We start from the raw sequence: 26149 nt of genomic DNA on the forward strand, positions 1-26149 counted from the left end.
AAAGATGGATTCTTTGTTATGTTTTAAAACATCTTTCTGGAGGGAATTATTGGAAACCTTGTTACTCAGTATTGAATGTAAATATTGCCGTTTTGCTAGGACCAAGGCTTGTGCCTTTACAAGTGAGACCTTAATTTTTTTCTCATTTTCTACCTCCCAGCAGCTTAGGTGGGCAGCAGATCTCATAGGGGCTGGCAGCTCTGATAACTTTTGTTAGTTCTTCCATCCTTCTCAGCACATGAAAAGTTCAAAACAAATTCTAAATTACTTTTTCAATTATAGTAGGGAAATCCCAATAAGTGTACCAGCTAGCAGCTAGGATGTACGGGCCTCAATCTCCAAAAGTGTCTTCTTTCTCTATAGTGAAAGCAGTTCCAAAGGACAAAAAAATGTAGTGAAGCAAAATAAAATAAAGAACAAAAGAATAACATAAGCTATGACAAAAAATAAAGGGTGGGAGAAGGATGAAGGGTATGCCACAATGAAAACTGCAAGCTTTGGGTAAGGAAATTTGTTTCAAACAGGCAATTTTTATATCAAAAACAAAGCACTTGCTTGGTACGCTAATATGCTCGAGCATCCTTCGGTGTGGCATCAATATAGCCTTAATAATTTTAAATTAGCACTTGTAAAGGGAAGAGTCCTCTCAAGATTTTTTTTCTTCTGTTTTTAATTATACATTTAAAGTGGATGTTATATTGCAGTACACATCTGCCCCCTAATCTGCTGTCAGCCTTCCTTAGCGTGCCACAGCTTGGCTCAAGCCCTGAGTAAGAGAAGTCACTTCACCAGTGTAGCCTTGGATGTTGTTAATTGTGACTGAAGAGGATGTTCTGCAGATGCTGTTAGCGATACCTTCATTATTTAATAAGCAGGAATATTTTTTTATGATTTATTTGAAGAGCCATTTGTTTGCAGCAGTTTTAAGGTAATACTATTAAAATGTTAAAAGGCTAATATTAGGATTGGCCTATCCCAGTATATTGACCTGTTTTTGTGAGTATTTGGCACTTTCTGAAACCTTATATTGTATCGAATTTCATTAATTTACATTAATTCATGTTTTAGTGATTGGGTCCATCCTTCCTGCAAAATCTGTCACCACTTGTTGTAAACAGTCAGACCTAATCCTCTCCTGCATGTCCCCATCAATTCAGAGCTACTGCCCTGCACAGTCCCAGCACGGTGCAGGAGTACTGAGCAGACTCTCCACAACCCTGGGGTTGTCTGAGGTTTAGATATTTTTCCCGGTGGTCTCCTCACATCCCTGGTCAGCCCCTGAAAGCTGTGCTGGGGAGGGCAAAGGGACAGCCCTTGTCTGCCACATGCAGTAAAACCCTCACCACTGACTTCAGCAGATTTCTCCTGGGACTTACCTGATCTCCTGAAGTCCTGAAGAACAATGTTCTTTGTTCCTGTGTGAAGAGCTATTTCATAGCAAGGTGCTAAGAAAATAGGGTACCTAACATTTTCTGGGATGTGTTGGACTTGTTATCCATATCCCAGTGGGGCACATGGGCGTATAAATCATGGAATCATAGAACAGCCCAGGTTGGAAGGGACTACAGATGCTACAGACTTTGGAAAGGTTGTCGTTCAAAACAACACATGCAAAAAATGAGAAAAGTATTATAAAGTCACTGTAGTGCAGCCCCAAAAGATCTGGGATAATCTGAAGTTACCACTGTCTTGTGACAGGGACTTAGGTCCTTCCTCTCCTTTTGTAAATGATGCTGAGCAATTTGGACAACTGTTTACTCAAAGTGGCTATCTGGTGCCTGTGAAAATTATTTTCCCAGAGAAATAACTTTTTTTTTTCCCCCCCTGTCCTTCACCACTAGCTTATTGTTGGAGGTCCTCCTGTGGCATACCTGCCAGCTTGGGAGTTGTGATCCTGCAAGGAGAGGCAAAAACTGTGTGCGATTTCCCTTGCCTTGACTAGAGCTCGGCTGGGGCCAGGAAAGGAGAAGCCAGACAGAGGGCAGCATCTGCTCAGCCAGCGGCGAGCGGCCGCCCTCCGGCTGGGGTGGGGGAGCCTGCAGAGTAAGAACATCAGCTGTGTTTTCCTGGGCAGTTTTGCAAGCAAAGGAAAGAAAGTTTGATTCTTTTCCGTAAACTGCAGTAGCTTCGGTGATGGCGGCAGTTCAAAGTAACGGCAGCCCCACTGGTGAAGATATTTATGTAGACATCAAAGTGTTCTGTGGAATGAAACCTACCTCTGCATAATTGGTGTAGCGTTCATGGCTAGAAAACGAGTTGTTAAAAAAAGAAGTGGGGACAATAAATGGAACATGTGACTGTGGGCTTTGTAAGTACCACGTATTATCTAGAGCGCTGATTTCAGTTGAAGCAGATCAAAGAGTAACAGCTAGTCCAGTTTACTGCTAATCCAACAGTTACCTCTTCCTATATATATGTATAGGCCTTTTTTTCCTGGTTATAGACAGAGTTGTTTATGTAAGGACACAAAAAGTTGCAGATTGCTGTGACAATCTGAGTAACTGAATGCCCATATAGTTATTTTCTTCCGCTGCTGACACTGGAAGCCATAGATTAAGGTTTGAATTGCAAAAAGAATTCAGTCAATTCTTAAGCCTCCTATAATAAGTACTATACAAAAGGAAACAGCGACAGCTCCTTTTTAGACCATGAGCACCATCAGTTCTAAGGCCCCAGCTTTCCTTACGGGTGAGTTAGAGGTGCAGGGTATGTCTACTGTGGCCTTTTTACTGGGGTGAAGTTAGGTACTAGCTCTGAACTACCTGCATCTTCCTGGAAGAGGGACTGTGGCAGAGATGAGCACTGGCTAGAGACCTGGAGCCTTGAACCCAGGTGAGCTCTCTACCCTCCCTTGCCAGCCCCTGGGCCTTTGGGCACACCTTCATCCGTCTGGCTGCCAGGTGTCGAGAAACCTGGCAAGTTGCTGCCTGCAGCGTTAAAGCAATTGCCTGCTGCAGGATGGTCTGCACTGTGCCAGAATGAAGAGAGGTGTCAGCTGCTGTCTCCGTCTTTGTGTGGTGTGTTGTGGTCCTGGTCTATGCCATGGACACCTTCAGAAGGAGGGACAGGGGATTCCCGGGAAGCCAGGGCAGGCTGCTAGGCTGGCGTTGATGGACTTGCAGCAGGGACAGTGCGGTGCTCTCCGGCAATTTTTTAAGATGATGGCCTTGTGCCCACTAGTGCCTCTTCCCCTGTGTTAGCACACTGGGATTCATAATGTAATACACCATTACAGCCCAGCTGTTTCCTCAGCCAGGGTTGGACAACTGATATTGTCCCTTCCATAGCCCACTGGAGGAGCAGGGGAGGTTTGTCATTCCTTGAAATTAGAATGAGATTTGTCCTTGAGGGCTATATTCAGAAATGAATTTAGACAGACTGAAGGTATCTAGTCCAGAAGTAATTTACTACTTACTCTTTCTAGACACTTCCCTTGAGCTCTTATGCTGCCTGCTGAGATATTCTCAGTCCAGGACAGCAGGTACAGGGCTTCCCTCACAGCCAGGTGAGATTAGGGGAATTAGCTGAAGTGGTGCTGAGTTCACTGAGGCACCCAGCCCAGAGGACACAGAATATACATGTTTGTGGCAAAGGACACGACAGCACAAAGTGCTGTCAGGGCTGCTGCTGCCTTCTTGCTGCTGCAGGACTGTTTCTGCCTCTTATCTGTGACTGCTTAATATAAACAACAGCTATAGTCTCACAAGAGGGAGCTACAGTGTTCTCTCATCCTTGTCAAATGTCCTTACCAAAACCATTTGTTTTCTCTGAGTCTTCTCAGTCCCTTTCTCTCTGAAGTCCCATATCTCTCCCATCTAACTCTGAGACTCTTTGTCCCTGTGTCTCCTCTTCTCCCCTCCCACACTTCAGCAGTTATTGCAGCTTCCTGGAAGCTGACAGGTATTTTGAGCTCTGGCTTTTTGCTTCCCAAAGGAGTACTCATCACAAGTCAAACAGGTAAAAAGTGGGTGCCACTTGGAAAGAAATCTGTGAATCTTGTTCCATTCTTTGAAAGAAGTGATGTAGGTACCTTTTCTCTGAAGGATTCCTGGATTTGCGTCCCCCAGGGTTGCAAGCACCTACCTGCAGTCCTGAATTGATCTCGTCAGATCCTCAGAATTGTAGCCTCCTTCCTCCACCTTGGTTTTTATTAATAAAAGTTAGATGTCCATACACTTTGTGGGATAGGGTCAGACATCTCCAAAGAAATATCCAGAAACCCCCACTCAGAACTGCCTGGGCCCATCCCATGTGGTGTATGGACATCCAATTTGTAACAGGGAATCCTGTGTTCTACTCAACAAGTTCAGTATTGCCTAAATTCCTCACTGGTTTCCTAGGGATTTGGATGTTTGTGTTAGTATTTGTATGTATTTTATTTTTTTCATAGGTTATCTGTTTTAAACTGTTAGTTGGTTGTAGACCCAGTCTGCAGCTGTTCTAAACATCTTACAGGGTTAAGCCAAGTGAAGCCAATGGTTTTGTAACAGAGATACAATGTCTCAGTTTCTCCAGCCATCCTCCTGGCCCATCACCTATCTCTAGCTTTTCGGTGGCCTCCAGTTAGTCCACGCTCATGTTCAAATAGAAAGAAAATGTATTACATTAAAAAGAAATATCTCTTTCCTGTTATTTTCCTTGCATACATTTGAAAGTGTTCATAGTAGCACTGAGAGCAGGCAGAGTGGAACCCAAAGCAGCATTATGAGTTACTCAGGGCTGAAGTTTACGTGCATTAGATGCTTATCTATTCCAGTAATGGGGGCACAGTGAAATTCTCAAATAGATTTTTTTCCAGTGAATTAACAAGCTACTGTAAGTAAGGATTTGTACAATCAAATGCTTATATCATTCTCTACAAAGTTAATTCAATTCAAGTGGCTTACACTGCATGATTAGGATCTTAAACTTCAACTACATGTGCTTCATTTTTCACATACAGGCCAGGTTGACAAAATTCATAAATACCCAATATGATATTAGCAAATTGCAGGCATGTTTGTTTTCACATTCAATTTTAATTAAGACAAGACCACTGTGAATCATTTGAAAGGTTCTTGGGACCCATTTTAATGACATCCTTTTGTCTGTTTTTCCATGCAAATTTTAACTGGTGTACTCATGGAAAAGATAATTAGTAATATACAAATATACTCCTCAGAAAACAAAGTTGTCTTTGTTACTTAGTAAAACAAACAAACAAACAAACACACACATGGGTCTCATTCAGGCATGGCAATTTTCTAGCTAGTAGGTATGTAAGTGAACAACTGAAGTGAAATATTTGGTATCTCTCTGATTTCTTACCCAGGTGCAACATGGGGATTTAGACAAAAAAAGACAGGGAGGACTCTTTCCCTGCCATGAAAGTGCATACTAGAAGAAGACTGCCGCTTCCCACCCACAATTGCTAAAAGGGAATTAATGACCCTAAATTAGCTCTGGGGGTGTCTCCATTGCACAGTTGGGTACATGCCATCCTGTGCCCGTCTGCCCAGAAGAATGTCATCAGCCATTGCCCAACATGGGTTCTTAAATCAGAATTTCTTCTATCCACATTCCTAAAGTGGTCACACGCATGATATACAATGATGCTTTGCATTAATAAAAAAAAGTGTGCATGTCAGTGTAAGTGAATTGAAACTGTTCAGAAAGGACAGACTGCCTTCACCATGGTCTCTGGTACGGTCATTGCCTCGTGCAGTGGAGTGAGCTGCAGGATTATCTTTTGCTCCAATATTTATAGGAGTGTTTTGTTGGCAACCTAAGACAGTAATGTACGGTTTTTCTTGATCTTTAAGAGAATTTACAGAATTTATTCATTTTTCTAAGCATGTACCAGAAGAAGATGTTGCAATTCCAGAGAACAGAACACAGTCCTGTGTCCTTCTACTTCGAGCTCTTCCTGATCAGTGCAAGAGTCCTCTGCTCTAGAATAATTCCTTGCTACCATGATTGTTGTATCTTTTCCCAGTTCATTTACAAATTGGACTATTACCATGGTAAAAGTTAAACACTTCACTGTAAACTGCTTCACCAGAAGATCAGTTTTATTTTTCTCAATTAATCTTGTGTGCAGGGCTATCTGGATGGCTCTTCTTCCTTGGTTGATGCTGATATGCTGTGCTGTTTTGCAAGCTAACTCCTCTCATTAATTCTGCCTGGTTGTTTTTGCCAGCATGACTTGCTAGAGTGCAGACAGCACCAAAGTCTGCAAGAACTTCCGTGTGGCTGAGGGGCATTCTGCAGGGAGGAGGAGGAGACGTGAGAGAAGTCACCTTTTATTAGTGCAAGTGTCTCGAATACAACATACAGAAATAAGTTCAGTAAGTGGCAGCTTTTTCTGCAAGGGTGACCCCTTTGTCAAGGTGTCAAAGTGAGTTTCATGCAAATTTATAGGAACTCTTTAACTCTTGGAGTGCTAGAAATATCCTGTGAGATGCATAAAAAACTTTCTCTTCTGAGATTTTATATTTAAGTAGGTGGCCTCCTGTGTTTACATATGCCACACATCTAATACATCAGCCCTTTTCTCCAGGCCTTTCTTTGAAGGGAGTTTCTGATGGAACCTCCTCTGTGGTGCAAGTTGACCATCTGTGCAGGGTGGAATTTTTAAACTTGTTGTCAGTTATATAGGAGCCTTGGTGGGATGGGTGGGAGGCCTCCTCCTAATCCCACTGAAGTCAGAGGAAGGGCTCCCATTAACTTCAACAGGCCTTGGATCAGTGCCTGTGGGAAGCTATTTTATAAATCCCAGCTTGCCTTGAGCAGCCTAATAATGCCTACAGTTCTTATAACTTACTAGGACATGTTTTGATATAATGCTATTCTTTATTTCAGTTTTTCTAGGATTAGCTGGAGGAATAAGGTCACCCTGTTGAGCTAAAATCTGGGGTCTTGGAGGTTAGGAGAAGAAACCGGTGGTAGGTCCAGTATCTTCTTTGATGCAGCCGTGTTTATTTGTGAAGAATGTAAATAGCTCTTTTTTCCCCAGAGCACAGCTGGGATCAAGAAGGTTACAATGCTCTTGCTTCTAGCACCAGAATCTTCTTTCAAAATCATCTGTGTCGACAAATGCACTCTTATGCCTGTCCACAATGCTGCTGTTGTTTGACCATGTAGTTGTGTAGTTTTCTTGCCTTCTCTTCAAGTATAAATTAGATCCTCACTCACAGCATCTCCCATGAGTGACTGTTTCCCTACTTATTGTCTCCTGCTCAGACTCCATCTATGCTGAATATTTATATTTACATTGCAAACTTCTGGGGGAAGTGACCATTTTGTGTTCTGTGTTTACACATCAGTGGTCTCTTGGTCCACCGTAATGACAATAGCAACAACAGCAACAATAAAAACAATTTTTTAAAAAGCCACAATGCTCCCAGTTTCCTACTACTCTGCCCACCACCCCCTCCACCCGGTAGTGCTCTGGTAACCCTGTCTCAGGTGGTTTTCCAGCTGCAAAACAGCTAACAGGGTGGCTGTTCCCAGCACTGTATGTCCCAAAGGAGTTAAATGGAAGGTGTCAAAAGGGTAAGGAAAGTTGACAGCAGGAGGGGAGGCACCTAAAATGGTGTATCTGGCCATTTCTTTCCTAACTGAAGTCCACAAAAGGCTGAGCCACCTGATTTAGGTCTGGGGGTAGGAATTCAGGATTCCTGAGAGGAAGAAGGGAAAGGTCCCTCCAGCATCTGCAGAGCTGTCCCTTGTGGGCAGAATGTTTTGAACAGCCAAGTAGTTTCTGAGAAGGATAAAGTTATTAATGTGAGTATATAAAAAAGAAACGCTTGTCAAGTCCACCACTCATTGGATTTCCTGTCTTAAAGCTTTGTAAGTAAGGGGGGAGAAGACTTTCTGGAAACAATTATTTTCCTTGAAGAGCAACTTCACACCAAGGAAAAAATTCACTGTGTTTGCACTGACGTGTCAGAAGGTAAATTTGAACTCATTGCTGTTGCTTATCCTGCTGGAGCGTGGGGCTGATTTGTGAATGTGCAGTGTTTACAGGGGGAACATGAGCTGGGCACGTCCAAAGAGGAGAGTTACAGTTTGTCAGTATAGTTTCTCTAAAAGGAAGATTATATGCAAGCATTTGTAATGTAGCATAGGTGCCAGCCTAATTCTGGGGGCCTGTGGTGTTCATTATAATGGCACATTGCATTCCTTAGTGCTGGGAGATCATCTGAAGTATAAACTGAAGCCAAAGTAGAAACATGTTTTTTTATTGCTAATGGGGAGATCATAATGTACCCTGCCGAACGAGAGTTCAGGGCACAGCTGAGGGCATCATTAAACAGAGGTACAGATCCAGCCCTCTGACATGGCTGTGCAGGCAGCAAAACTTAGCTTCAGCTGGGCAATTGCACTGATGCTTTCCATACAATCGCTGTGCTGCTCAGGGCTCTTGCTCCCTCAGCTCTTCTCACAGTGGGATTATGTGACATGGGGCAGTGTCATGCCGACACATCAGTTCTGAATAAGCTGCCTTGGCTACTAGGAGCAGTTATAATCGTGTTGATGCAACGCTTGACCTGCATCAATTGACCTTTCTGAGAACTACGTGCAGTTGTCCAACAGGCTCTGTGCTGACATGCCTATTTTGTTTGTACCCCTCACATTACCTTGAGTATTTTCTGCTGAGCCATAGAACCATATTCCTGTACCAGCTGTACCCAACCCATCTTCTATGGCCCTGGGCACTGTGAGAGATGGTCAGTGTCACCATCTTGCAGATATGAATTTAAATCATTCACCTCCTCTGTTCATTTCAGACCACTTTTGGCCTGCTGATGTTTTGGCCCATATTCTTCTAGCATGTTTGAAACTCTGAACAGTGCGTGTAGGAAAGAATAAGGTTATACTGAAAATACAGGCCACTGGAGAACAGCTGTGTTGTGCCTATCTATCATTAAATAAAGAATAGAGCTCTAAAAGTGTTTACAGATTGTAAAACAAAAGCAGATTGAATATGTTTTAAATCCTAGGAACTAACCTAAAATTTGCTATAAAACAAATATATGGCTTACAGCTGGAAACCTGTCAAAACACCCAAATGATTGCTCTGCACTGTCTGGAAAGGGTTTCTGAGCCCAAAGACTTCAGAACAGCAGCAGATGTACTGTTGCATAAGAGAGACATCCCTGTTTTGAATTTCAGTTTATAGTACAGAAAGGCATACAATAGAATTAAAGTTCTTTCCATCTTACCCAGGTCCCTCTGCTTCCTCCTTAACATGTTGCTCCATGTACTTCTCCTGTGTTAAAGTGATTAGCAAAGATATAGAAAGATGAGAACATACATCATTGTAAGAAGAGAAAAAGCCATCTGGCTCAGTGTTTGTGGCTGGCTCTAAATTCAACCATGTTGGAGTTTGTTTTTTTTTTTTCCATGCCCCTCAAGCCCCTCCTTTTCCAGAAACAGTCTATGTGATCCCACATCTTTTCTTCAGTAACATGTTCCAGATGGTCAGCTTTGTGCAGAACGGATTTGCCTTAGCTTCTCCATTTTTTCCTAGTTTCTTTGTTTTCAAACTGCTTCCCCTTTCTTTGAAAAACCCCTTACCCAATCATCTAGCTCTCTCTGGATCTTTTTCCTAGTTTTTATAGTGTAATCAAAAGATATTTGTGTCACACACACATTTTTATCTAACACCCAGTCCCTGCCACACAAGGATAATGAGGCTTTTCTTTAAATGAAGATGTGGAAGAGAGGTTGTGGGAGGCTGTGTAAGTAGGCAGTTTTATAGAGAGCATTCAATTAATCAGTATGAATTCAGCATTTTTATTGAATATTCAAGGGATTAAATAATATTACTAATATCAGTCAGCAGTATCACCTCTTGCACTTTAGGATGGCATCTACACTTCAAAAAGCTTAGCTCTGCAGTTCACGTCTATCTCCTTGTTTCCTGCCTGTTCACGTGACACCAGTTTGAACTCACCCCTTACACCTGTTTTGAGGGAACTGGTTCCCTCTGAAACACAGTGTGCATGTGGTTCCGGAGGTCTCTCCTCCCTCTTGAGACCCTTCCCAGTAGCCAGGAAGGATGCTGCTCATGCAGTTTGGCTGCCCCACCTGGCATAGCCCTCTGGCAGTAGCCTGTCAGCTTTTGCACCCTCAAGCAGCCTCACTTGCTCTCCTGTGCAGCCCAGGACATGCAAAATCTATCCTTCATTACATGCTGTAAAAACACTCAACATATTGCTGGACCGCAGCACAGCCATTTTAAACTGAAATAACAAAGCCCAAATTCAGTCATTGGGAACTACAGTGGCTCAATGGTCTGTGTCTGGGCTGGTAAGTGAAATCCCCAGGCATTGCCCTTCCAGCCCGAGGGCAGTCTGCGCAGCACGGCAGGCACAGCCAAAGCCCTCGCAGCTCAACTGTCCCCCTCAAGTGGAGCGGTGTTATCCATGCATGTTATCCCGGGTATAGTCCCCCAAAGGTACCCAGGCATTGCCCATGAGGGGACCTCATGGCTGGGCCCAAAATCGAACCAGGCAGATGAGCTGGTCAGGGAAACAGATGTGTGCCAGTTGTGTGTCAGTGTTCAAGTCCTGTTTAGTCTATTCATATCAGTGGGGCTGAGGAGTCTGTATTTACAAGAAGTTTTAGAAACTGGAAATGATTATGAAAACATCCCAAGGCCTCATGGGAGTTCAATCATTCTGAAGATGGAAAAAGATGGTCTTTTATAGCTGGAGTGTTATATCCTCAGTCCTCTCTGCGAGGAAATAGCCAGCTTTCCTGGACAAGAAGTAAGAAGGGGCTCATTAGGTTGGGAAGATTTCCCACATTTTCCATCTATTGGTGCAAATTTTTGAGGCAATGAATGTGTGACATTTCACAAAGTCAAGAGACTCTCTCAATCTATAGCTGGGGGCTATTCCTGCTCAATGAAAGTTCAGGCTTTAATGTACAGATTTCCAGAGAGAAGCAGTCTGCAATTCCAGGACAGAGCAACTGGAGACACCCATGCACAGCCAGTCTCCAGCTCTGCCATGCCTCAGATGTCTACATAAGAAATGGGCTGGTCACCTACCCAACACCCTTCAGCACAAACCCTCCTCTGAATTGCTGCTTCTCCCTGCCTATAGCCACAGGAGTGCATCAATTAAAATTAGAGGCATAGTAAAATGCAAAGGAAGAGAATGCCTTCTATAAATACACCTTAAAATAAATAGGCTTTTTTAACATGGAAAAAATATTAACCAAAACAGTGGATATCTCACAGCTCTTATTGTTTAGAAACAGGGATTTTATTTTTCCAGTCTGCTCTTAATTTTTCCATTCTCTCTCAATTTGGAGTGCAGTGCAAATACAGTACAGCTACATTTCTGCTTTCCATCCTACACCTTGCAGATCACGTTGACAACAATTTAAGCAAAAGGATTGCTCCGAGTTACAAGGATCATTTGATTTACAGAAACTCCTAGGCTGGAGACACACCATGCTCTCCTGCAGGAGAATAGGAAAGAAAAAATCTTGTGTGGATTATGTTGCATATTCTTATTAATATCTTTGTTGTCTCTTTGATTTCATACCAGTTATGAAGGAAAAAACTTTCAGTGTGAAATCTTGCTTATCAAAGTTGTTAAGCAAACTCAGTTCTACATCTTTAAGCACAATGACCAGAGCAATCAATCAAACCAACTTACCTTTTTTTCATATTCTCTGGTGGGAAAGTCTTCTGAAATCTAGTTGTGTTCAATGCAGACATTAATAAGACAAAGAGAGCTGCAAACATGAAGATTATTCATAATAATTTCATACTGCAGAATATTCCATGGGAAACTATATCAAGATAAATTCATGGTATGCACATGTACTTTTTGAAGGATTATCTCTGTTTTTTTCTAGATTAGTAATTGGGCAACAAACACTGCAAACATGTTCATCTGATTTGAAATAGGACGTTGACTGAACCACATTTGCAATTGTTTCATTTCATTTACAATAGCTTTTGAGCACTTGAGTTTACTTAGGTCGAATACCCAGGAAGAGTTAATGTTAACTTCACCTGTTAAAACAAAAATCCAACTTCAAGATATACTTTCTATTATGATAATTATCTTTTTCACCATAATGTTGCTGATGAAGATGTCTCCAATCTCTTATAGAGACCTTTACCCTCTGCTTCTCTCTCTCAATTTACCTCTGAGAGTGCAACTGAATTGTGGAAATCCACAACTTGGGGACACCCAGATTACACTTAATGCACTGCAGGATCGGGGCTGCAGTTTTGTATGCTGTGGTGTCTAAGCACCACTGTCATGGAGTGGTTTCTTTCCACAACCTAAGCCATAGCTGTGTTCTTCATGTGGTTAAACACCCTGATCCACTATATGATCACCTCCAGATTCAAACTGTCCCAGATTATGCCTTTTGCAAAATTTTTCTGCCTACACAATGGAGCACGATGGACTCTGCAGCCTGTAAGGTACCCAGAATTAAGCTGTGGTCTGTTTAGTTTTTGCTCTGCAATCAGGATCATGCCTCTGCTCTGAGTTGTTTGTCTTGTGACATATACAAGCAATTTTACAATGTAAATACTGTGGTTTTAAAGGTTACTTTCTCTATGTTTTCTTACCAAACCCCAGATTTGTTCTTTAATCCGGCGGTTACACCAAAGCCATAGGGATAACTCTTCTCTGTTAGGAACATGCCCTCTCCATTCAGGAGGACATGGCAATTGTGGCAGGTAGATGGGGCATCTGCTGTGTTCCAGGGAGCAGAGAATGGCATGTAGGCAGTTCCTCTTTTCCCTAGATCTGTACTCGTCTTGTGCCACCTTAAAGGTTTATAACCCTTGTAAAGTTCCTTAATGGAGGTGTTTAGGGAGTTGCTGTGGGTGGGCTGATTCTTAATGGGTGGGTGCAGGACTGAACACAGCCTAGGTTTGAGGTCTGGGGACCCTGAAAGCAGTGGCAGGTGGTGACAGCAAGGTCTTGCACTAGATAGGGAAAGTGGCTTCACGGCAGAGGTGGGGGGCAACAGGAAGCCCAGGAGAAGACACCATGATGCAGCCCCTGTGTGCTCATAGCACAGGTCTCTTCTGGTGGGAGCTGTCACGGCAGCCCTGTAGCTGCTCCAGGCCAGCAGCTTTAACAGATCCTTGTGACGTTAGGTCTTTGGCAGGGAAAACTTTGTGGAAAAAGCAAAAGTTGCAGTGGATCTTGTTTTGATTATTTGTTTCTAACCTCACTACAAATAGAAAAAATTTCTCTGGCAAGCATCTGCTTGTTATTTTCCTATTGTTTTATCGTCCTTCCAGCTCTCAGTAGGGATGAATAATCCTCAAATGCCACTCTGAAGGCTGACACTTAGGCCAGGTTATAGAGCTGCAGCACTGGGCATAAATGTTTTCCTTCTCTTTTATTTATTTCCCTTCACTTTATTCTGCTTCTGCTCTATTCTTTCCTTCTCCTCTTTTCTTTCTGCCTTTCCAATAACTAACTGCTGCAACCAGCAGTCCCTTCAGCAAAGAACCCCTTCCTCTTCCTCCCAAATCTGTTTGGAGGTGGGATATATGGTTTAGTTGTGACAAACAACAACATTTCCATAATCAGGACAAGTAAGGTGTAAGCAGCTCATTCATACATAGACAAGCAGTATAAAGCAGAACATTTGGTGAGTATTTTTCACAAAAAAAAAAAAAAAAAGGTTTTTTAGGAGTATCAATATAATTTGTAGTAAATTTGCAGCTCCTGAATTAAACTGAGCCAAAGATTATGTTTGAATTTGCCTTTCTCAAACACATAGAGCCTTTTGAATTTCAGGGACTGAGCAGAAATCTCAGGTAACTATGGACTCTACAGAAGGAGAAAATTGCTGTCAAAGAACTGAAATACGGTTTCATTGCTTGAAGGTCCAAATCTGACATAGGAGAAGATGGATAATGAGGAGACAAAGAGAGAGGGAACAAGAACAAGTGAGCTTTTCTGCAACATCAGTGACCTTAGCGCAATTGGATGGCTCATGTTGTTGGGCAGATACATTGAGTTCTTTACTACAGTGCAGTACATTTTTTTAAAGGAAAAAAATGTTATTTTAAATCCATAGGATTTTTCACTGGGTAGTAATTAAAGCCACTTAAACTATAACCTGTAAGAAATATACTTGACATTCTCCTGAGAAGTAAATTTATTTCAGGATTGCTTTAGGTTCATAGGATTTGTGTTACAGATAGGTAAGAGATACATTAGAGTGCCTAAATCATGTAGATGAGAATTATGCAATGTTTTGCTATATCTCAATTTTAATTTAGGCCCTTTCTCCCTCCCAGTTTAATGTCTTCATTTCAATAGAAATGTTTGTTACTCTCCTTGAAAATATGGAAACATTCAAAACACAATTTTGTTCTTTGTTTTTAGGATTAAAGCACAATCCTGCTTGTTAAATCTCAGTTTGAAAAATTCATTTATAACATAAACACGAAGAGCATTGTAATGCCACTCCTAATCCCAGCTGCCTCTGCCTGTTCTCTGCCTGTCTGAAATAGAAAATAAGCATCCAACATAAGGAAATAGCACACCTGATTATTGCTAGTTTTCAGAGCATCTTGCAACACATATAACCATTGTTGCAAATAGCAACACGAGGTCATGATATCCCAAGTTTCCCAGCTTGCCTGTCTGCCAGACCACACTCTTAGCTCTGTTTCAAGATGCAGACCATTAGAGAAGTTGAAGGCTAGTTACAGTGCTTTTCCAGATGTGCTCCCCCATCCCGCCCCTAAGTCCCAAACACTGCATGGTCTCTCAGCCGCCTGCTATTCCAGCAAAGCAATTCTGTTTTGAGGCTTTATCAGCCACTTCTGTTAAAGAGAAGGAGACCTTGGGGGTGTTTCAAAAACTTTACTAGTCAATCAATACCTTTCTAGCCAGATCATAAATTCTGAATTGCCTCTGCTTAATGCCCACTAGACAGAGCAGGATCCTTGCTTCCCCATCCCACTCCTCTCATGGGCAGAGTCTCTTGCCACATCCTGTCTTGTGCGGTGTGGTACCTCTCCCCTCGCTGAGCTCTCAGGTGCGTTCAGGGTGATGTGCTGTGATGAAGAAGGCCAGACCACAGAGGAGCCTGTATGGAAAACAACTGAATTTCAGCTCCTGCAACTAATGGTATATTGTAATGATATTTCAAAATAGAAAATATTTATGGTCAAAATGTGTTTTTGTTGTTTGTTTAATGGCATGAACAGTTTCCACAGTGGTCACCTATTTTTTTGTGAAGAAATCTGTTTACACAAAACACTAATATTCTCAGTATTTTTTTGGAGGTGGGAGACAAATTCCTAACCGTGCTGTATTTGTTTACTATGAACCGCATTTGTTCTCTTTCTTAAATTTAAGGATGAGATATTTGGCCATCAAATTTTGAATTTACTTCATTGGTTGGGTGAGGGCTGCCATATTCCCACCAGATTTCTTCTCTCACAACCACTCAGCACAAATACTGTGACATAGACCATGGGCTGCTGGTTAGACACAGTCATCCTCTAGCTCTACCATGGACTCTAGCTCTACCATGGAGCTACCAGCCAGTCAGCCTCGGTGTTCATCCATGGGCCAGTATCTCATATCCTCACTATAAAAAAGACATTTTTAAATTAAAAGTTTGAGTTTGGACCTTTCTGTATTTGCTGATCACCACACAAAACTGAAACACATTTTAGATAAGGGATTTTAACATCACAGAAGAATGCAGATGTCTGAATGATACTAAAAATCTTTTCTCCTCTGGGAACAAAATACTCCCCTCCCAGTATGCCTCTAGACCTCCTGTTTTGCTAGTCTGATTGCAGGAACTTTAGTAGAATAACATTTTTTTTAAGCAATTCCTTTCTTTAAAAAGCAAACCACTCTTTTTTTAACTTTTGATGGACACTAATCTTGGTAAAATCTAGTGCTCATAAAAATACAGCACTGCCCTAGGAACTTTTTGCAAGACTGAGTTATTTCTTCCTGCTGAACTTTCATATTACAAGAAAAATATACTACCCTTGTCTAAAAATATATTCTCCCAGTTACACTCAGAAATAAATCTGTCAGCAGGTATCCTGACAGATGCAGACTTTACTATTGCTAGTTAATAAACAATGAGTTTGTCTTTCCAAATCTTCTTACAGTAACTTATAAATGGTCTGTTTATTTTATCCTTACCTGAGGTTCATTGTTCTGATATTAGATAAAAAATTATAACTTCTGTTTATTTTCCCTTGTAGCATATTGATTTTTTGATACCCTACTGAGGGCACCCTAGAATAGAAAAAAATTCAGTTGAAGCAGTATAATATATATAAAATACACATTGCTTGTTCAATTTACTTTTGGAAACTGCAGTTATAGAATTTCCACTTAAAATACTGACTTCCCTTCCCTTCCCTTCCCTTCCCTTCCCTTCCCTTCCCTTCCCTTCCCTTCCCTTCCCTTCCCTTCCCTTCCCTTCCCTTCCCTTCCCTTCCCTTCCCTTCCCTTCCCTTCCCTTCCCTTCCCTTCCCTTCCCTTCCCCACCACAGGACTGTCAACACTGCTTGGCTTTATTCCATTTGGGAATTACCAGCAGGGAAATCTGCTGTCCATTTAAGGTAATTTATCTTCTTTTTACAGTAACTACTTTGTGGTTTTTCTCATGATAAGAGGGGCAGAGTCAAGCTAAGAGACACATCTTGTGTGAGGTGGACATAAAATGGCAGATTTTCATTTCCATATGTTTTTCATCTAGAAAAACAACCAGGTTTTTTTAACTGTATGTGATGATGATTAACCCACACAAGTTCATCAATTTGCTTTACCTGTTTTTTCTTCTAAAGGTTTTTCCAGAGTCCATTAACTGCACAATGTTTCACAATGGCACAGGAGGTAGCTTGAAAAAAGAGTGGGCAGTAAAACTGGCCAAGCATGAATGCACAGGGGAAGGCTTACCAACTGGGGGGAGATGCCTCACTGGATCCAGTGAGCCTCTGGAAACGCAAAGAGCCGTAAGGCAGCCTCCTGAGATCCAACCCACGCTTCTTCCAGCTGCTTTAATGATCCGCCCTTTGCTTAGAGATATCAAGTAAGAAATACTCTCAATTTCAGTTTAAGACCTCCCTTTAGGTCCTTTATACCTTTGATTAAGATAATTGAATATGCCTAAGAGAGAAAATGCATTTTTTTTTTAATTAGCAAAGGGATTTTATTCTTCTTTACAACTGTTTTTTAGGACACATTTCTGGACAAGATTTCATTAAAAGTTATTTCCTTATGAAGTATATGGCAGCAAAAATTGCTGCTTCAGTATGGTAATATGGCTCAAAACTACAACTTCTTATAGAATGAGATATTACACAGAAGAGCATCAGAAATATCTGTAGACATAGACAGTTTTTATACAGACCAAATAAGAGAGAGATTCTGGTTTTCAAGGGTGAAAACTGACACTGGAAAACCTTATCCTTTCTCGGTTTTGCCTTTATTCTCTTGCATGGCCACTGTCAAGATCCAGGTTCATGGCTCCTCCCATGGCTGCACAGGAAAACATTATATTTTTCATCATCTGATAAAGCTCATTAAAATGTTGTCTACAGCACTTTTCTTAGGTTATTTGTTCTCAGTGGCATGTTACACCACTTTAAATTATTCCCAAGGGAAATAAGGGCCCTGTTTTTCAGCTGTTGGGCTGAGAGAGACAATCTATTGCATTCCAAATGAAGGGAGATATATTAATAAGAAAACAATGAAAGAGTGGTTTGATTTTCATTGGTCTAAGGCCCCCTTCCCTCATTCTTCTTGAGAATAATATTTGATTAAGGACTGCAAGATTCAGTCCAGTCAACTTCCATTTAATGAATGCTCCCACAGAAAGTGAAATCTACTCAAATCTGCGTTTCTGACTGTATCAAATCATGGATGTAACCAGTTAATGGGAGGAGTAGCCCAGCGTTGCATGGCTGCTCTGACAGGGATCCAAACAGCCCATATGTGCTAGCCCCAGATGGTCATTAAGTCAGCATGCTACAGCAAGGAATGTTGCTGCAGCAGAGTCCTACACAACCATCAATATATTAGTGATAAGGGAAAAATCACAGAAGCATTTCTGAGTTATCAGTCACAAAAGCACTTCAGAACAGCACAGTGACCAGGTCCCATTAATTTCTAAATGATAGAACTCATTTCTGGATGCACGAGTAAGTAGTATGAGAAATAAATGCCCTTTTATCCAGCATAATTGGGGTCTGAGACTGCTTATTATTGTTGACCAATTGTCAAAAAAACCCTGAAAGCTACAAAAGAATAAGAAATGTTTTATTCTTGATCTTTCAGTCATTTTCACCTGCTTGATGCTAAGAGGGCCATTATCTGTAGATTCAAGGGACCCTGACAACTTGGACAGAAGCAGACCCCAAATGGGATGGGAGAGAGAGTGGAAGGGGGGTTCCCTCATGCAATTCCATTTTTGTTTGGTTTGGTTTTTTTCCTTAGGCAATTAAGTCAGAATATCCTCAAGTGGTATCTGTCTGATAGTGGTACCTTCATTAACCTAAGTCCTTGCAGAAATAAACCTTGAGCCAGAAAGCTTGCATCTCAGGTGGCTTCCTAAAAAAGATGCAAGAACCAGGGGTGAGATGTCATTAGATCTGTAGCCATGGCATTTAAATTGTAGGGCCTCGTCACTACAAGGACTGGCAAATGTAAAGTTGCACCTGGAGCCCCCATCAAGGAGTTGAGGCCAAGGATGGATGGAGCTGGCACTCAGCCTAGCTCCAGCAAGCTGAGGGCATGTGAAATTTCACATGTGGGTCTTATTGCAACTATCCTTGAGAGCCTGAGGAGAAGGAAAGGAGGGGTTTGACCAGATCTCTGACATGAGGTTTGTTCATTCGAGTTAGATTTAATACTGATGCCTACCAATGTTGTGGTTTTCAGCTGCAAGTGTGTCTCAACCCTGGAATACGTTTGGTATTGTCAAGTTTTAAAGTCAAATTAACTTGCCTGGAGTTGAAGCCAGGCTCTTGCGGTATCTAAGCAACTGTTCCAAAACAGTTGTTAACAGGAGGCTGGGATGAGTGAAGCTGGAGGCAGCGAGTGCCGGCTGCACATCCACTGCCTCTCTCTGTTTTGGGCAAGGTTGTTTGTACGTGTGCACCTGAGGGACTGTGTGACCATCTTTGGACTGGAGTCAGCGTCCCACTCACTGCAGGGTTTTTTTCTCCCAGCTTCCTGTAACAGCCTTTTCATGACAAAGCACATTTGAAAAATGGTGCTTTCATGTACAACAAGCCTCTGAATCCAGGATCAGAGGCTATAATCCAGGAGTGGGTCAAGTTTTTTCACTCACACTCTACTCAATTCCCTTGCCCTTTTGCCCAGAGCCTCTCCTGATCCTACTTTCCCTGCAGTTGAACCAGAGGAGCCAGAAAATACCTATAAACTGTCTCTGACCTTGAAAAGTCTCCTTTTACCCTGGTGACCTGGCAGCAGGCACAGCACATCAATGTGTGTTTCTGCTGTTCCGCTGATCCTGCTGTTCTCTTCAGTGGCAATCAGACTGCCTGCATTTCAGTTTCTAACTAAGGCTCCGGAGATAAAAGCTGTTTTTCTTAGGGGAAACTAAACCCCTTTGAGTTTAGTCACTAGAGAAAGATGACACTTGCAGAGGGTAATTTGGGATGCCTAAGCAGGCTCTGGTGCTCAATTCCCCTCTGAAGGTGACCGTCTCTCTACATATTACCTGCGTAGGAAACCTGTTGTTCAAGATTCCTGCTAGTCAGTTGGGTTTCCCCAAGTTGCAAATTTCTCGTGACCTGGCTGGTACTAGCTATCAGTATTACTTTGCTGACTCAGCTTGCAAGTGATCTTGGTCCCTAAAATGGGTGCATGGATTTATTGTTGAATTTAATCTAGACATTAAATTAGAAATGGGGCTTTGGTGTGTGTGCAAGGAAAGAGAAAACACTAGCTAGACCTCAGCTTGCAGTTGCAATGATACACATTTAGTTCAAGTAGACCATCTTCACAAATCATGCACAACTGCAAAATGTCATGATATTGTTGAATGCATACCATGACACATCATCTGGGTTCATAAGAATTCATAGCTCAGCCTAAATGGAGGGAGTAGCTTACATCAATAAAATCTTTCAGGATCATTTAGGAAGAGAACAGTACTGGAAACTGTAGGCTATTTTTCTTTCTGCCTAGCCCACAATAACTCTCAAGAATACTGAACAAACTAGATGATTGGCTCATATCCTGTACTCTGCTCAATACACTGCTTTCCTGCCTGGCATTTAGATGGAAATACCGCTATTCTGCAGCATGGCATGAAGGCTGAACATGACAGTGTGCTTACTGACTGTTTCTATTCAAGTTACCCACCTGGATGCTGTGTTGGTGAGTATTAAACCACAGACACCCCCAGCAGGAATTCCCAATGATGTAGCTCAGTGGTGATTATCAAGACCACCGTAAATGGTCCGTGAATCATAAGAGCCTTGTGTTCAGGGAGGGCAGTGACTGCAGAGCCATGTGGCTGCCTCTCTGCTGCTACAGGAACCCAGGTGGCCAGCCAGGGTCAGCAACCCTGTAGAATGGGCCCTAAAAAACAAACAACTGAGGGTAATGTGTTTCTTTAATATATATAGACTTGGCACAGGGTCTGATCACAAAAGAAGGAGGTAGTTGAGGCACACTACCATCCCAGCCCAAAGCATTACTGTCCCAAGGTACATGTCTAAGTACTGTTCTTTCTTCCAGACACGAGAGCTCAGATTTGGTTTTGGATCTGATTACAGCTGACAGAGGCAGTAAATCCTGGATTTGTTTTTTTCTGATGTATTCCCAATGCTGCTGAGTAATTCCCTTTCATAGAGCTGTCTTGTTGAGATACACGTCTCACTCAATTTCCACTCTTCCTACTTCTCTGTCTAACTATTTTCTTGCAGAAGATACAAGTGAAGAAGGGAAGAAGCAAGGTCGCTGGGGACATGACACAGAGGCACAGGTTCAGTGCAAAACCCTCGCCTACTTGTTCTAACTGAAGTTAACTAAAAGAAAAGACATGAAGCTGGACTTTACACAGTATTTCTCAAAGGTTGTGAAACTCCCACTTTTTACAGTTTATGGCTGCATTCTTTCTCCTGTTCTGAGTTTAAACAATTTTCAGTGGGAGTCCTTTACAGTGGATACTTCAGAGGTGTTGGCATTGATTTTCTTGTCTCTTATATTTTACCCTCATACTTATGGGAAAAGACTATGTCCTCAAAAAACGTCTGTGCTGACCTAGAAATCTCTAATTTTGACATAAATTAGTATCATATTCATATCTCCATCTCTTCTGTATTCTTTTCAGTATTTTGTTTCTGAGATCTGAGTCTTGCCAGCCCCTAATCTGTGCAGGCCTGAAGTTAGACATATGAGTAACTCCACGCAAATGCTAATGCTTGCAGACCTCAGCCCTTGCGTTTTAAATCAAAACTTGGAGCATCAGCCTTAAGTGATCTTTCTGTGGGTGAGTCTTGTAAGACATTCCCTTTGGTGATCTTAGTTATTACATCTGGGGCTGTAACATTATTGTAGCTCGCTATATCTGTAATTGGCATGACACAAGCCAGTCTAACAACCTAACATGTTACCAATGGGAAAACAAAGTTCAGCTGCCCAAGGCTGTCCTTAATACGGTAGTTGCGTTACCACATGTTGATGACTCAAAACCACAAAAAGAAGGATGGGGCAATTCAAACCCCTGCATCTGGGAGGGTCTCTGTGTTCAGTCACCTCCCAAAAACTCAGTCCATTGGCAATAATCTTTTCTCAGTGAAAATGTCCCGAGGCCATTTTACAAGTGGATTTATAGCTCCATGTAGAATAGTAATACTTTGAGGGCTGAATCCCATGGAAGCAACTCAAACAAGTAGCTTTAATCCACAAGTTACTACTTTTCCTTTAGTACCAGCACCATCCTCAATTTTTTTCTTCTGAGCTTGTCCATTTGGTCTATTGAGTGTTGCCCTGTGTTTTGAACACCAATAATCAGATATTAGTTATCTATAGCCCTGAGCACCAAAGGCATGCTTCAGATCATTTTTCAACATTCCCTGAGAGGACAAAGTGTTGTACTAAGCACAATAAATGATGTTAGTAACAAAAACTTCATAGAAAATGTGGGACATGAGAGAAAAAAGCAAAAAACCTACCAAGGACTGGGACTAAACCCATCATTGCTGAGGATGGGTGCCTCCCAGAAATGTAAATCCACACGCCTCCTCATCCAGTCTTTTCAGATGATGTTAGAAAAAGTCTAATAAAACATTCTTGTTTTAGTTAATAATTTCTTCAAGCTCTCCCAGCCAAACTGGGTTGCATTCCATGAGGTCAGCATGCTCCTTGTACTCACAGCCTGTGTTCCTTTTTTTTATGAGTATAACAGTGCAGTTTACTCCAGGAACGCAACAGTGTCAGGGCCTCATTTTCCATGGTATGAAGCTATTTCCACTTCACCTGCTAGCAAAAAGAGCTCTGCTTTTTTTCGAAGTGAACAGACTGTTCCTACCTCGTATGCTTTGACGTTGTCTCAAAAGCTTCTTCAGACAATGTACAGGCCAATTTATGAGTTATTACCCAGTCTCTCAAAGTAGCTTAATGTTTTTCCCACGATGAAGAAGGTAATTTAGAAAAAAAGTTCTCAAAGCCATCTCGGTTGTGACAGTTATTTTCTATAATCTTTACTACTAGTTTGTCACGTGTGGGCACTGTAAAGCTAATACCAAACTGGGAGGCATGAGTTAAAAATATGTAAGTATTGTCACTGTCTAATGAGTTCTAAAATAACATGATGATTTAGAAAGGTTTGTGAATTTCTCAGACTGGCAGAAATGTTCTAATTAAGAAATCCACAGGAACTGCAGATTCAGAGAAGTCCCCAAAGTGGGGGGAGCAATCCTCCTCTCCCCAGTTGTCAGCGATGGAAAGAAACTAAAAACAAGAAAGGCTTTGAAGAGTGAATCAAAGAACCAAGGCAAAGGAGCTCCACCTTTAACAGAGGAAAGGACATAAAAAACCCGGGGTCTCTAAGTAACACTGGAAATTGCAGGGGAAAGGAGAAGTTTGAGCCTAGCTTCTGCAAGCTAAATAAAGCACCAGAGCAACTAAGGAGGAGCCTTGCTGCTAAACAGGATCTATAAATGCATATTCTTACTTGATGCTTTTCTTTTGCCACAGTACTTGCAATTGCAGTGGTTAAAACATCAGTCTTAGCTTGCTGATGTAGAATAAAACATGCTAATTTCTCCTGAAACTCATCCAGCATTAAAAGCAACTCCAGAGGAATCTGATGCACACTGATTCCTGGAGATGTTGTACCTATAATGCCAGCTTTAGCGGCATTCACAAACCAAGATACATTTAAGGCTCCCCAAACTTCAGCATGCTTTCCCCTAAACTTGTGTTTGTGAACGGAAGTAATCAGATGTCATAGTGAAGAAGAGAAGCCTTCTCCTCCCTCCTCCCTTGTACCCTCACCGGTTGTCACTCATCTCTTCTCCAGCTAGGGAAAGGCAGAGGCAGAGCAACCAAAGATTTTGTAAATCAACTCCTACTGTCACACAATACTACAAAGGAAGAAAAAGGCTGATTTTTTTTTTTTTTTCCCTTCCTTGGTCTCTGGGTGTTGGCTGCATACATGGCTACTACAGTTCTGATTTTGTGACATCCAGCATTACCCCTGCACCAGACTTTATTTTGAAGATATCAAAGCACAGGGAGCTGCGCTGGTACTGCCACCAGCAGCTGATGGCAGAAAGTAGGGTTAGAAGCAAGAGCCCTGCACCTCCAGGCTCTGCACCTGCAAACAGTAAATGTAGAAAAAATGCAGATAAAAATACAAAAAATAATGCAGATACTGAGCTGAGATGGAGATGACTGTAAAAGTCAGGAGATTCAAATGGTCCAGAGAGTTTACAAAGCTGATAAAAATGATGGCCAAAAAAGGCAACCAAAATAACGAAATTTAAAAAGTAAATCTTAAGTAAAGAAACTTAAATAAGAAAATCTGGAACCAAAGAGATTGTTAGGTTTTTTTAATCACAGTTCCTAATCAGGCAGGAAACAGCCTGAGAGAGATCTCAGAGACTTCTTCAGCCAATCACCTCCAAAGGAGAAAGATTTTGTGTTTCTAACGAGAAAATGTAGAGATTTAAGAGCATGGAAAATATGCAGATCCTGCAAAAAGGCATGGAAAAGTTACCTCCGAGCAGCCTTGCTTTTCTGTCTTCCTTTGAATCTAGTAATGGAATTCAAAGAGCCAATAAATGTTGGGAGGAGAAAACAAAGTATTCTTACATTTCCAGAAAAGACAGAACCAACAAAAACTTCCTCCTAAACTAAGCGAGCAGTATTGAACATTTTTCACATGTTAATGAATCTTGAAATAAGGGATAATTCATGGTTTCTGAGCAACCAGTGGGAGGATAGTTGGCTGTTTATATTGTTTATGTTAAAATTTTTTGTATGGGTTAAATACATCTCCCTCCGTCCAGTTTCTGCCTGGAGGGAAGCAGAGAGCGGAATATTATACTGTAAATTCTTCTGGGACTGTATTTTCAGCATTACCAATGCTCTGTTTAGGGAAAGAAGTTGCAAAAGAGGGCAAAATTTAGCAAGATGTTAAATCTGCAGTTACCTAATTTTTTTCAACTCTCTTTTTAACCCAACATGCAAGACAACACATGTCAGGAATTCCAGCTTGGAAGGGCTTAGACTGAAGCTTATCTTTTTATGCCAAGAGCCCCACTGATAAACACAGAAGTCCCCTGGGTCTTCCTAAGGTGGGTGAAGTGCTGTCAGCTTCACATTTCCCAAGGTGCTTGGATGGGAAAAAAAAGAGGTGAATGGTTTCAAGGGGAGATAGCAGCTGGACACAGGGGTGGCTGTGGAAGTAGCCTACCCTGTTCTGTTGTGGCTGGCACTGAGCTGGGACTGAAGAACATCACAGAGCTGGGCTCTGCCTCACAAGGTGGTTGCGAGTGTTTGCACCCAGAGGACATGCTTCTCAGGCTGCTTTCCCAGGCTGGAGCCTGCTAGCCTGGAGTGGCTGGTGTCCACATTACCAACCCCTTTTCTCTCCAGATCCAGGTTGCCTGAATCTGGAAATGCCCCCTAACCATACCATCTCCCAACCTGCCTGATGTCCCCTTGGGGGATTATTCATCCAAGCTCCAGGGCACAGGGCATCCACCTGGCTGTACAACAGTTTGAGCATAAACTGGTCCTGTTCAACCTACACATATAGCCAAAGCAAACATGTGTCACCCTGTACTGGGTCTGGCTGAGCCGGAATTGGTTTTCCCCTGTAGCAGCCCTCATGGTGCTGTGTTTTATGTTGGGAGCTGGCAGGGTGTTGATAGCACACTGGTGTTGTGGCTACTGCTGAGTAGTGCTCACACAGCACCAAGGCTCTTTCTGACATTTCCCCCCCCACAGTGGGACGGGGTGGGCAAGATCTTGGGAGGGGACACAACCAGGACAGCTGACCCGAACTGACCAAAGGGATATTCCATACCATATGACGTCTGCTCAGTATAAAGCTGGGAGAAAGGAGGAAGGGGGTGGGGTCACCCTTGATCCTCCGAGGCAACCACTACGGGTATCGGAGCCCTGCTTCCTGAGAAGGCCCGACATCGCCTGTTAATGGGAAGTAGAGAATAAATCTGCTTTCTTTTTTTTTTTGCTTCCATGCGTGGACCTTTGCTTCGCTTTGCTTATATTAAAACTGCTTTTGTTTTACCCACAAGGGTTGGCTATCTTATATTCTTTCCCCTCTTTGCTCTGTTGAGAAAAAAGGGGAAGGGGGGGGAAGTGATAGAGCAACTTGGTGGGTACCTGGCATTTAGCCAAGGTCAAACCACCACACACCCAAAACTACACAGAAAACAGTGCGAGCTGGACAGAGAGCTGTTTAAAGTGGTGTTAAATAAATGTCCAAAGTGGTGCTTGCATGACTGCCCCCTTCAAGCTCAATTCAAATTGGTTCTGTGTTGACAGTGGCAGGTCACTAGTTTCCATTGAGATTTCATTGTTGATCAGTGAATGTACAGACTAGCCACAGGGTAATTTCTTCTCCTTATTTAATCAGATGGAAACTTTCAATCCATTTCTGCATTCGCAGAACA

At 42.1% G+C, this 26149-nt stretch overlaps 1 protein-coding gene across 5 annotated transcripts in view; it reads left to right on the top strand.

Moving 5' to 3' along the window:
* The window catches only part of PDP1 (pyruvate dehydrogenase phosphatase catalytic subunit 1), a 47377-nt gene extending 21528 nt beyond the window's left edge, over nt 1–25849 (top strand). For 2 of the 5 annotated variants that reach the window (XR_012630920.1, XR_012630921.1), the window contains 3 exons: nt 16520–16588; nt 20277–20375; nt 20927–21304. The gene's annotated coding sequence lies outside the window, so the exon portion shown is untranslated. Of the gene's footprint in view, nt 1–16519; nt 16589–16895; nt 17059–20183; nt 20376–20926; nt 21305–21333; nt 21493–22879 lie in introns of those variants that run through there. The other 3 variants (XR_012630923.1, XR_012630924.1, XR_012630922.1) reach the window with 3 other exon arrangements.
* Nucleotides 25850–26149: the final 300 nt, after the last annotated feature.

Source organism: Strix uralensis, chromosome 1 (assembly GCF_047716275.1).
Source record: "Strix uralensis isolate ZFMK-TIS-50842 chromosome 1, bStrUra1, whole genome shotgun sequence".
Classification (NCBI taxonomy): Eukaryota; Metazoa; Chordata; class Aves; order Strigiformes; family Strigidae; genus Strix; species Strix uralensis.